The 12,161-nt window shown below is 43.1% G+C and overlaps 1 protein-coding gene across 5 annotated transcripts in view; it reads right to left on the bottom strand.

Moving 5' to 3' along the window:
* Positions 1 to 12,161, bottom strand: part of LOC105195052 (myocyte-specific enhancer factor 2) — an 85,313-nt gene that overhangs the window by 24,426 nt on the left and 48,726 nt on the right. The window contains exon 1 of one of the 5 annotated variants that reach the window (XM_026130503.2): positions 5,159 to 6,902. The exons of 1 other annotated variant lie outside the window; for it this stretch is intronic. The gene's annotated coding sequence lies outside the window, so the exon portion shown is untranslated. Of the gene's footprint in view, positions 1 to 5,158; positions 6,903 to 12,161 lie in introns of those variants that run through there. 3 more of the 5 variants (XM_026130502.2, XM_026130501.2, XM_011160261.3) reach the window with 3 other exon arrangements.

Below are 12,161 nucleotides of genomic sequence, written 5' to 3'. Positions count from 1 at the left end.
CAGTTAGCATCTATTTGCATCGTTAAAACAGTTATAAATACAGATAGCATAAAAAATGACTACAAATTATACTAGATATGATAATAGCCATCCAGTTGATGGATAAAAAAGAAAATGCAATAGTAATAGCTTTTTAACAAAGAAAAGTAACAAAAAATGTCTTTCAGCTATTAAAATAGTAACTAAAAGTGGCGGTCTTTTATCGAATTCTCAGAGTAATTAAGGGTATTTAAGTAAACAAAATTACTCTTATCTGCCCGAGTTTATCTTTGAACAGCCTAATATATAGCAAATTCTTTTCATAGCTTGTTGAAAGCTTACGAGAAAAGAACCGGGACTTGAACGATACGCAAAGAAATCAGAAATTAAAGTTGTATCTGGAAATATCTCACAATCAGTACGAAGTGACGACTAGCAGCAGTACCAGCGATCGACGCTCTGACAAACAATTGATTACTGGGTGGACTATGTCTCCCAGCTGATCGCGAAAGGCCAAGCATAAACATTTTTCTGTGTGTTTAGCAATTGTTTTCATCTTTGCATTTTTTTTTGCTTCCGACAACGTGATACATTTTATATATCAGTCGCACCGCTTGTCGCGTTCGATTCACGTTGCAAAAAAATCAGATTCTAATAAGACGTCGGACCGCAGTACCCAGTGATGAGCGAGTAGCGATTGTTATCAGACTTAACAAAGGTATGAGTAGAACCCACATGTGTTACAAATTTCATGTTGGTTCAGGAAAACGGATGATTTGACTTTTTAGTGACCAACTGGAGAAAAAGTGACAAAGAGTGTCTTAAGTCACTGGATGACAGTGCTCTATGATAAATTACAACTTTTTTTTCCTCTCAACATACGCTAGGCCATAAAAAAAACTTCAGCGATTCAGATGTTTAAAGAATTATATATGATAAATTTGCATTCGACAATTTTTCTTCGGGTGATTGAAGAGAAATTGTAAAACGCAAATTTATCATAAGAAACATATGTATCTTGCGGACGATTCCACTTTTGCATCACAATACTGAAACACAATACCGTTTTAAATGTCTGCGTTACGCAACGTTTGACCTTCACCCCGGAGTCAAAAGGGGGAAAAAAGTCACTGAAAATTATGAAATTCTTATCAGACGACGAAGCAGGTTCCGATCGAGCGAATGGCCTGTACTTAATCATCGCGCGTTCATTTCATTGGCGAGTCGATCGCGGCGACATCGACATGTGAGACTCATTTGCATCTCGTCGAGGCTCGTCGATTAATAATCAACCGATAGCGAGACGCGGCTTCGTCGAGAAAAGAGGAGCGTTTGCTACATGCACGAGTACGTCACACGGTCCAGCTGATAAAACTCGTGTCTTATCACGGCGGATGATTGTGTCCGCGACCGAGCCGAGTCAATATCGAATTCAAAGGATTATCGCGCGAGATGCGCTGGGGTCGAGACACAATGAAATGCGAGATGGAGATACGAAGAGAGATGCGAGGTAACAAGTAGAATAAGAAGTATAAGCAGCGGGATGTATTACGAAAGGTATACTACGTTGTACACGGTGAGAAAAAAATTGGTTGAAAAACCAAAATATTTAGTCCAACTACGTGCAACTAAATATTGGATCGATTTAATTAATTCTTGCGCCGAGAGAAAAATTTTTTTAAGTAAAAAAAATTTTTCCTAAAACAATATATTTTGATACAAGAATTTGTTTTCGTTCAATTATAAGTGAAAAATATTTACTTTTAAGTAAATAGACCTATATTACTTCAAGTATTTTGTATTATCGCATTTTTTACATTTAAATAACAATTTAAATAACAATTTTACAAATAAGCTAATAATATTGTTACAGTTGATTAAACTGTTTTCGTAGATTAAAAATCTGATTTCAAATATAAAAATAGTTTAACAGTAAATATTTTTTAGACTGCGAAAAAAAATTATTCGATTAAAAAAGATTTCTTCATTTTATTTACATAAATTTCAATGAAGACATTTTTAACTTAACTGCAAGTCAATAAGTTGATATTTATCTACAGAGTAACTTTTTTTTTACGTAAAATTTGTTTTACGATGTTGTTTCTCTCAGTGTGGCTAAAAAATTTGATTGGTTGACACGAATAAATTATACCTCTTTTTTGTACAATTAAATATTTGTTGAATCACCCAATGTTTAATTGATCGTATCGGACTAAATAATTTAGTTTTTTTAACAAATTTTTTTTCAATGTACACATCAATAGGAATTGCTTGATGTTTTCTTCATATCAATGATAATTTTATTACGAGCATCAACTCTCATTATATCTTCGATTCACCATTTATCGTTTCTTCGACAAAAATATTAACGTTCGAATGTATAGTCAATAAATTAATTGCCTTATCTCGCTTTAACTCGCTCTCTATCTTTTTCTAATTCTTAGAACTAGAAAAGAATAAAAAGTTAAACGGAGATCGCAGTTAATCAACACTGGTGGAAATGGGCGTTAGACTTATATTAGATTGTTATGTTTATTAGCATCATCTATCAACGGTAAAAATTACTGCAACATTCGAGTTGATACATGGAATTAGAGTAAAACCGACAGCACGTACTGCAGTTTTACCGTTTCCTGCTGAAGGCTGTTGAAGCTGTTGAAGGATACGTAATAAACTTTATCTATCTATCTATCTATCTATCTATGCCTTATTCTTTATATCTTATCCTTGTAGCTGATAATTTCAGACTTACGCCTGTGTGCGCATGTACGTGTTACTCGATGGAGTCTTCGCTCGACTAACAACTATGCCGGCTCGTTAGGATGTCGCTTTGTCGGATCGTTTATGCGTGCAAACTTGCGCAGATTCCGCACCGGTGCTCGCGCGCTAGATAGCGAACCGATCAAAACGACCATCGATGATTTATGGTATTCCGAGTAAAATAACGCGGCGCGCGTAATAAAAGTTAAACGATCCTCAATCGCAAACGCCATCGGAAGATATCTTCACGCGTCGCGAGAGGTGCGCCGCCGTAGCGATAAATTAAAAGAGACGAAGAGAAAAAAAAAAAGGTTATTACGAAGTCGCAACGAATCGCGGCAGGGTTTCGAAATTGCGACGTTTATCCGTACTGCAGATTAACTTTAATCGATTGTTTTATAACGACATTTCACGAACGATCTTTCGAGATCAAACGAAAACTGGTCCATCGTCGCGAATTAATCCAAGTTTTCCTCTTCAGGATTTCTTTTTTCCTCTCCCGTCCCCCCGAATAAACTTGTAGCGGTGCACGCGCGTTCTGCACGATCGAATATTGTTTTAAGGATCTGATTAAGTATCTCGTCGTGGGCAGGAGATATAATTTATCACAGAGGCGTGATCCTCGGATTACACGGTGGATACCAAGCGCGCTCTTTTCTCTCTCGTGTGTTCTGCGAAGGGAGGGCGTCTTTAATCGGAGCGAGAGAACCGAGCTGGGTCCCCATTATTTTCTCGGTCAACCTAACAAAGTCGATACAACGATAGAGAGGGAAAAAAAAAAAAGAATTAGTAACTCCCAATCGGGGCTGCGCAATCCTGAGCAACTTCGCGTGCATCTTACTCCAGTTACTCCAGTTTAATAAATATGTGAAATGCAATATTTTCCTTCGCTTTCCCGTGCGTCTGTTTACAAAGTGAAATTGAGATTACGTCGTAGTTTATCGCAAATTTTTACCGAGCTCTCAAGAATATTGAAAAATGAAATTTTTATGCGCGTTGTATGTACAATGACAATCTTATCGCTAACATGTAATATAGTTATAATCATAATATGATTACGATCGTTCTTTATTAATGGAAATTCGATAGGGGGCAAAAGATTTCAGCGAACGTCGTTAATACAGTCGCCATTGCACAGTGCAAATGATAACTATTACGATTTTGAATGAATTATACCGAAGAGCACAGTGGTAATTTTTGTTTCGCATGCGAAAAGTGTTCTCTCTCTCTCTCTCTCTGAACAAAATACAGATTTATTTAAGTGGAATCAGTATGGAATAATTATTAAATTCCAGAAGAAAACCCGTCGTTATTTATTTACTTTTGTTCTGCATTCCACCCAAACCGTCTGTACCACATGTTCCAGCTAATAAATTATGTAATATTTAAATTATGTAATCTGACCGTTTAGCGCTGGCTATAAATTAGATAAAGTAATTACTACTACATGTCAACGTAAACAATGTAATACTGCACACACGTTCCCCTCGATTGTCTTATCAGCGCGGCGTTAATTCCAGCTTGAAGAATGATTAACCGTATCGAGCGTGCATTCGTAGAAAGCGATTGTTTCATCTTAATAAAAGTTTAACTCCGTAACTCGTTCGCGAACCGCTGCTGCTCCCCCCTCCCCTCCCCCCACCGCTTCCTTTCCATATTCAATATTATCAATAAAACAATACCGAATGTACGTCCCAGGGGGAATTGCACCCTCGTCAGTCCTTCTGACCGTTGGAGAACCACGTCAGACGTCTATCTAATAATTCGGAACGATTATGAAATTACGATGTCTTGAATAAGACAGCCGCAGATATCGAATTAGGAGCGGAATACCAAAGCACACAGTGGTAATCGAATTAAAGACGAGATACGATCGCCGTGTTACCGCGTTACTCGCGATCTACTATTCGGTGTCGTCAAATTACCGTTCCCGTTCGCGACAAAAGTGGTATCGAACGTTGCGATATTTTCATAACGGTTACGATCTCGCGACGAGAGAATCCCGGGTTCGTCCCGTCCGACGATAATCAAGTTACACGGCGAATTGTCCTGAATTGACGTCGCGTTTCGGATAAAGATCGACTCGCTCGCTCGCGCGCGCGCGCGCGCGCGTGCGGAGGGATCAAAGATCGTAACGTGTGCGTGGGAGAACACGGGAAGATTATCGTCGTCGTGCCGGAGACCCAGAGAGAAGAGCCACGCGAAGTGGATCTCGGCTGGCTCGGATTTTCCATCGCAGGGTCGAGAAGATACCGACCTGGACGAGGTCCAAAAAGACGCATACCTAACGAATATCGATAAGTGGAAGGGGAGAAGAGGGGGGGGGTCTTTCGACGGAGATTCACCGTGACCGAAAGAGCGTGTGTCTCTCTCTCGGTCTCTTTCCTCATCGCTGCTACCGTGCGTTTGGTAAACTCACCGGATCTCGCAGCTTACTGGATCATCAGCGGGGCATGTCGACGGCGGGAGTCAGGTCGGTCGGCCGAGTCCCTGCTGAGCCGTGGCGTATCGATCGATCTCTCCCCCCGCGAGAGCGTCAACGAGAGCGAGGCCGAGAGCGAGCGAGCGGGCGATCCTCGGGATCGGCACCGCGATGCGGCGCGCCGCACCGCACCGCGATCGCGATCTCGCTCGAGGACGCGCCGCGTGCGCGTATCGTCGACGATGATGATGACGATAAGAACGACGACGACGACGACGAGAACGAGGACGCGCACCGGTTGCGACTAGCTAGCTAGAATCGTCGACAACGAAGGTATCGTCGTCGTCGTCGCGTCCCTCTCTTTCTCTCTCTCTCGCTCGCTTACGACGTTCGGCCGTTCTCCAGAACGACGTCAATGGTCCCGCGCGCGCGATCGATATCTCCCCACACCGCGATACAGCACCCCCGCGGCCGCCTCGCACGAGACGGAGAGACGGGAAGAAGAGGCGAGAGATCGTGAGACGGCGCGATCGTTCGCCGATCAAAACAAAACTTCCCGCTGCCGCTGTTGTCGTCGCTGCTACTACTTCTCCTCCTCCTCCTCTTCCTCCTACTCTTCCTCCTTCTCGTCCTCCTGCTCGCCGGATGCTGATTCTCGCACACTAATTCGCGTCGTCGCTGGCCGATACCACGCCGCCGAATCGACGAACGCGAGCGAAGGAATCAACGCGAGAACCGACAGGCACACTCACGACTCTCTCTTTCTCTTTCCCGTCGTCGTCGTCGTTGCGTCTCTCTATCGGCGATCTTTTTCTCTTTTCTCCTCTTTGGCACACTCTCCAACTACTCCTCCTCCTCTCTCTCTCTCGTGCGAAGGCACGATCGCGCGTGTACGTGCGTGTCTGCTAAGCAGACTCTGCCTTCTCGCGGACCGTCGTCGGTCTCGCTCGCCGTCGCGTCACGACGACTCGTGTCGAACGATGAGAAAAATCTACCGCGAACGTTCGTCAGTTTAATCTGAGAGTCGAGTTTTTTTTCAGCTTTCTTGTCTCTTCCACTTCTTCGTTCTCGCTCTCTCTCTCTCTCTCTCTTCCTCCGCTTGCTTCACCTTCGCCGTGAATCACTCGCAAAAAGGGCGCACGATTATATTTATAGGGACGTATCACGGTTGACAACGTGTGTCGTGAATTATTCTTAGGTCGCCGTGTGTGCACGCGTGCGTCGGCACGCTCGCTCCGCGCTGCTCGTGATGTGTGCCGCGCGCGCGGTTAAGATAGGTTAGCTTTTATCCGCGACCAGTGATATCGCGGAGACTAGATGCGTTGACTAGATGCACGGCGGCGAACGCGAGCGTCCTTCTTAAAATATACTTTTTCACGCGTAACAACCACGACGACGACGAGGACTCCGACGGCGTAACACGCGCGGACGGCACTGCTTCTCTCCTCTACGCTGCCAGAGCGTATTCAAATTTAGACACGCGTCGTCTCTCCGCGACTCCGACGGGTGCTGCCTTGGCGCACACAGCCGCGCGTATGTACGACGATGCACGACGATGCACGACGACGACGCGACGACGACAGCGGCGGCGGCGGCGGCGGCGGCGGTGGCGGTGACGGGTGACGACGACGACGGCGGCGGCGGCGGTGGCCGCTTGCGGTGAGCTTGCCGTGAGGACGGTTAAAAAACCGGGGCGGTCGCGCGCGCTTCGACCGTTCGCCCCGAGTTCGCGGTCGAGCCTGAAATAAAGATTTGAGGAAGTCGCGCTTGAGAACCGAACGAGAGAGTGTGCGTACGTACGTGCGAGGGAGACGGACGGAGGAGGAGCGCGCGCGCGCCGGAGCGAGCGAGAGAAAGAGATGGAGGGAGCGGAGAGAGCGAGAAAGAGAGGAGCGAGCGAGCGAGAGGGGGAAACGGAGTCGTCGCGGCTGGTAATCGTGTACCAGTCGGTCCACCTCGTCTCTGAAGTTCGCCACGGCGAGTCGAGATACGTCGCCGCCGGCGCACCCGCTCATTGGTCGATAACGCCGCGGACGTCAGCCGGCGGCCGGCCAATCGCGTCGGGCGGCGCGCGCGCGCCATCTCGTGCCTCTCGCCATCGGCTTGTCGCTGCTGGCTCTCGGCGCGGCAGCGACGACGGCGATGACGACGACGATGTAGCCGCGTGTCCCCCTCGCGCTTGTACGACGCGCGTCTTCTCGCGGCTGCGCGACGCGAGCGTCAACGAGAAGCGCGGAGCATCGCGCGCGCGAGACTGCTGCTGCGAATTTCCAATCACAAGCCAAAAACCACGCGCGCCTTTCGTTTACCTCCTACTCTATTCGTCGCTTTTTTTTTTAATAGATTATGACGATAATATTGACTAGATCGTCAATTGCCCTTTTTCGATCATGCGATTGAGCTTATCCATTCAAAACTCTTGTACGCATTAATGGCCGGTCATTCCAGCTTTAGAATTATCTAATGGATAAGCAAATGTCTATATATCCATTATGTCTGTGTAGAGAGACACGGGTATATTTATTCTTTTATAATTATAATTTATTATATCCGCGATGATTGAACAATCAATGGAACCCTAGATAAAAAAAAAATGTAATTTATGAGGAAAGAGATGCGTATTAACTATTAACGTTTAATATCAATGTCTAGTTTCTTCATAAATTATGTGCAATTTTCCCTATCGCGATAGACAAACATGATACACAGAATCGAGGAACAAATAATAAAAGAAACGAGTTTGTCTCTTTCTGAGATTTTCATATTATAACGCAGATTTGCCGATGTAAGATTCAATTAATGTGAAAATCATATATTTAAGTAGATACTATTAAATTTATATATTCTGCAGCTTTAATCTCATGATGTTATAATGTTATTAAAGAGTCTGTCCTTATAAGGTTATTGAAGTCTGTGTTAAATTTGAGTAAGAATTTCATGATTATTGGATCTTCGGTCTAACAATCATGAAATTTTTATTTTAACGCAGACTCTTTAGCAACACCGTAAGAACTTATCCATGACTTTGTCAGTTAGATACGTACAAGATACCATTATGATATCATTATGATGTCATCAAGTGACAAATGATACCTTCATGATATTGTTATGACTTCTGTGTTCTACCTGGGTAACCTTTAGAACTACATACTTGATATAGCAACCAGACACTTTTTTTGTAGAGGCATGACATTTCTGTAAGTTGGGTAATTTACCTGGCGAATTTGAACTTGTTATATGAAGAAAAGCGTTAATCAGTGAATGATCTCTAAATAATATAAACGAGTAAAAATTTATATTACTACACTCAAAAGAGTCATTTATTTTTAAGATACAACTGTGGCACGTTTCTTTAAATACAAAATTTTTAATTTTCAAAATAATTAAAACTTTGACTCGATTTTTTCAACAAATTTTTTAAAATTTCCGTTTTCTTTTCTCATTGTAATTTTTTTTATTAACACAAATATATACATTTATTTATCCTTGTATTTGTTAACGTCCAGTGAAAAAAATTTTTTTACCATATGTTTATATATATATATATAAAAAAATAAGCAATCAAATGTTGGGTCGGGTACACCATATCCGATATGTCATCCGCGTGACAAAAACAGATAGCGTGTGTCGCTCTAGGATTAATAAAGCTCATAGATAAAAGGCACGATTGCAGTTTATAGCGATTTGGAGAAATTGCATTCCGGAGTAACGACGCTTCAGGCTCGCGAATCACCAGCTCGCGCGAGCATTATCATCGAAAAATCAGTTATCGAAACACAAGAAACAACCTGCGATTCCCAGTAATCATCTCGAATACAATTAGCTACGCTGCGACGCACGTGTTACACAGGATGATCACGTTCTCTCAAGGCGTAGTGTTTTCCACCGCGTCGGCGACGGCGGCGAGGCAAAGTGCGAGGGAATCCGTGCGCCGCGATACCGCGGCAAGAAAAATACTTAGCGTATCGCGAAAAAGTGGCGATTATGAAACCAAGTTAATAAAGAGATTACGAGCCGTTACGTCGTTATGCGCGCCGACAGGAAGGAGGAGACGCCACGCCGCGCCGCGTGTCGCGTACGCGCGAGAAAGAGAAATGAATAGAGAAAGACGCGGAAAACGGCGGCGCATCGGCGTCAGTCGATGCGCGCGATTCGACCGGCGAAAGGCCGCGTGTTTACGCAAACGGGGTAGCATCCTTACACTTTATTAATATTTCGCCCGCCAGAAATAACGCGCGGCGGCGGCGGCGGCGGTACGGTTCAAGAATCGACCTGCGTTTTATACGGAGCTGGCGCATTACAAAGTGTGTATGCGCGCCTCGAAGTCGACGAAAATAACAATTGTGTTATAGACCGACGGCCGTGTACGCGAACACGCGGCGGCGGCGGCGGCGACTGCCCGAGTCATGCACCGCGGTATGCAAGTGCACGATTCTATTTAAGGCGTTATCCGCGCTTCCGCTCGATTTCCGCGTAACATTGAGCGAGATGTATGTGCGTCTCTCCTTCCCCCTCATCTTTTTGTTTCGCAACGATGTTTTCGATCGAATTCTCGAGAGGCTGGACCTGAAAGGGGATGTTCGTCATAGCCCGAGCGTTTCTCTCCGAAACTGCTCGACTTGTATGCAAGCTCGTTTACCTTTGCGCGTACAGTGTGTAAGATACCCGCGGAAACAGATGATCGGAAAGTAAATTGTTTACTTAAGGATGTTTTGGCTATGCAATAGGAGCTAAAAGTTATTGAAATTTTAAAACTGAACACTCCTTAGGTTTATTGCTTTTCCTCTCGATCAGCAGTAAAAAAATTTCGTCGTGAATTTTGGCCCTGAAACCAGCTGCAAATGAGAAAACAATGAAAAATTTGATTTATAATGGTTTTTGCAGCGAAAATGGCCATACTTTGCTATAGTTTTAAATAAGTAAATCACTTTTAGACGAGTAAGTAAATCTAAATGAATTTTTATTAGTTTTATTAGTATATGTAAAAATTTTGATTTTCGTAACGCGCTACTACTTCTTCAGATTTGCTAATCAATATTACAAAACGCGATTTTACAAGAATCAAGATTAAACACAAAATTAAATAATTTTTAAACCAATAAGAGAATTGTGCTCAAATATTAAACGGATACTCAAACGTAACAATAGAACAAGCTATAAAATTTTTAAATTTTTGGTAATGTTTTGAGATATGACACATAACATTCTTAAACAAAATTCTAGTTCGCATGAATTAAATTGACAAGAATCTAATATGAAAAATGAAAATGTGCGACAAATTAATCCCATCTAATATTCTCCTGTAGATAATAAGAATGTCATAATTCCAATAAGTAACAGTCTGCATAGTAAAAAACTTTGTGTCAAATTTAATACATTTTATATGTCCCGAACGATCCAGCGATTGAAATTTTAATGTTACTTTAACGTTAAACAAATATGTTTAAAAATAACACAAATATTATGTAAAAGATATAACTTTTTAAAAACAAATTGTAAAAGCATCTTTTTTTCCGTGAAATTAACATGTAACATGTTGATACTTGTTTAATCACTTTTGAACTTGTGTTTCAAAATTACTTTTATGTTATTTGTTCGTTTACCAATTTATTTGTCAATTTTTGTTATTTCAACACTAGGAAATGAATACCAATTTAACGCAAAATATTCAAGCAACATTAGCATTATGTTAAATTAACGTTTGGACATGTTCGAGATTCAACAGAAAAATTCTAACGACGATCGATTTTAACAGATACTAAATATTTTTCGCTCTGCGCGGAACACGGACATTAAACAATTCGTAAAGCTAGTTTTGGAAAGCAGAATAAATCTCACTGTGCCTTCCAATATCACAGCCGGCGGGAAATCCTAACAGAAAAAGGTAAAATATCTGTACGGCGGGAAAATGATTGTTCTCGTTGTCAGTTCGCTGAGAAGAGAGGAGGAGGGTGGGAAAGCGGGGCGAAGGAGGAAGGGGAGAGAACAAGCGATCTAGAACCCTTCGTTGACAGAGTTTTCGAAACCGCGCGATCGACATTCAAAACCAATGTCCCCGATTTCCACCGGATGCATCCGAAATTGACGTCGATTTGCTAAGGCAATATCGAGTGTCGCGGTAACACGTCAGTCGGAGTTGCCGACATCTCGCGGTTCATTCGTCGAGAGTAGACGGCCGATAGCACGGCATTTGAAATCTGTCCTGACAAATATATCAAAACCCGAAAATACCCGCGCGCGCCGTTTCCGCAGTCAGATTTTACGACACGTCATTAAAAATTTCGGAATTAACTCCGGCGCTGCAGTCGGAGTTGCAGGTCGGAGCGCTTCTTTCTCTCTTTTTAATTTTTTTATCGCGGAATTAAATCGAGCTGACACCCCAGAAATGAAATACGAAAATAGTGGAATACAGTTCTACTATTCGAAATGCATTTCTAGTAAAATACTAGAGAACGGAATAAAATACTGGGCCAATATATAACGGAACACGCGGATCCTTCCGTGTAAATCCGACCTCGTAAAGACCAAGCATGTACCACTGTATGAAATAACATGAGTAATTCTTTGACAAACTTGTCGATACGAAACTTGCGTTATCATACATTTACCAACGATACGACGAATGTTATAAAAGAGGATTGTTTATAAGATTTCCAGGGATCACGAGAGGGACGCGACCACCCCGTGCTGGGAGAATTATATTCGAGAGTCGATCGCGGGCTGTGGCATCTCTCCGTTCGGGCAGGAATTTGCTCCTGGTTTAGGCCCCTCCCTGCACAACCCGTGCACAACTGTTGCACCGGCCTGGATCGTACAATAAGACGGAGATCTACGAGGCGGGCGGTATTCGTGTCGGATATTTGTCGACGTAAAAAGCTCTCGCGGGAGCCGCGCGGTGCCTGTCGATATTTAACGAATTATCGCCGGTACGGGGGTAAATATAAATCTACTCCAGGTCGGATCGTAATGTATTATGCATGAGCTGCAATGTAGCTGTACC

Source organism: Solenopsis invicta, chromosome 7, assembly GCF_016802725.1.
Source record: "Solenopsis invicta isolate M01_SB chromosome 7, UNIL_Sinv_3.0, whole genome shotgun sequence".
In the NCBI taxonomy this organism is placed as follows: Eukaryota; Metazoa; Arthropoda; class Insecta; order Hymenoptera; family Formicidae; genus Solenopsis; species Solenopsis invicta.
Note: the sequence above shows the minus strand (reverse complement) of the source record. Positions and strands in the feature narration are given on the sequence as shown.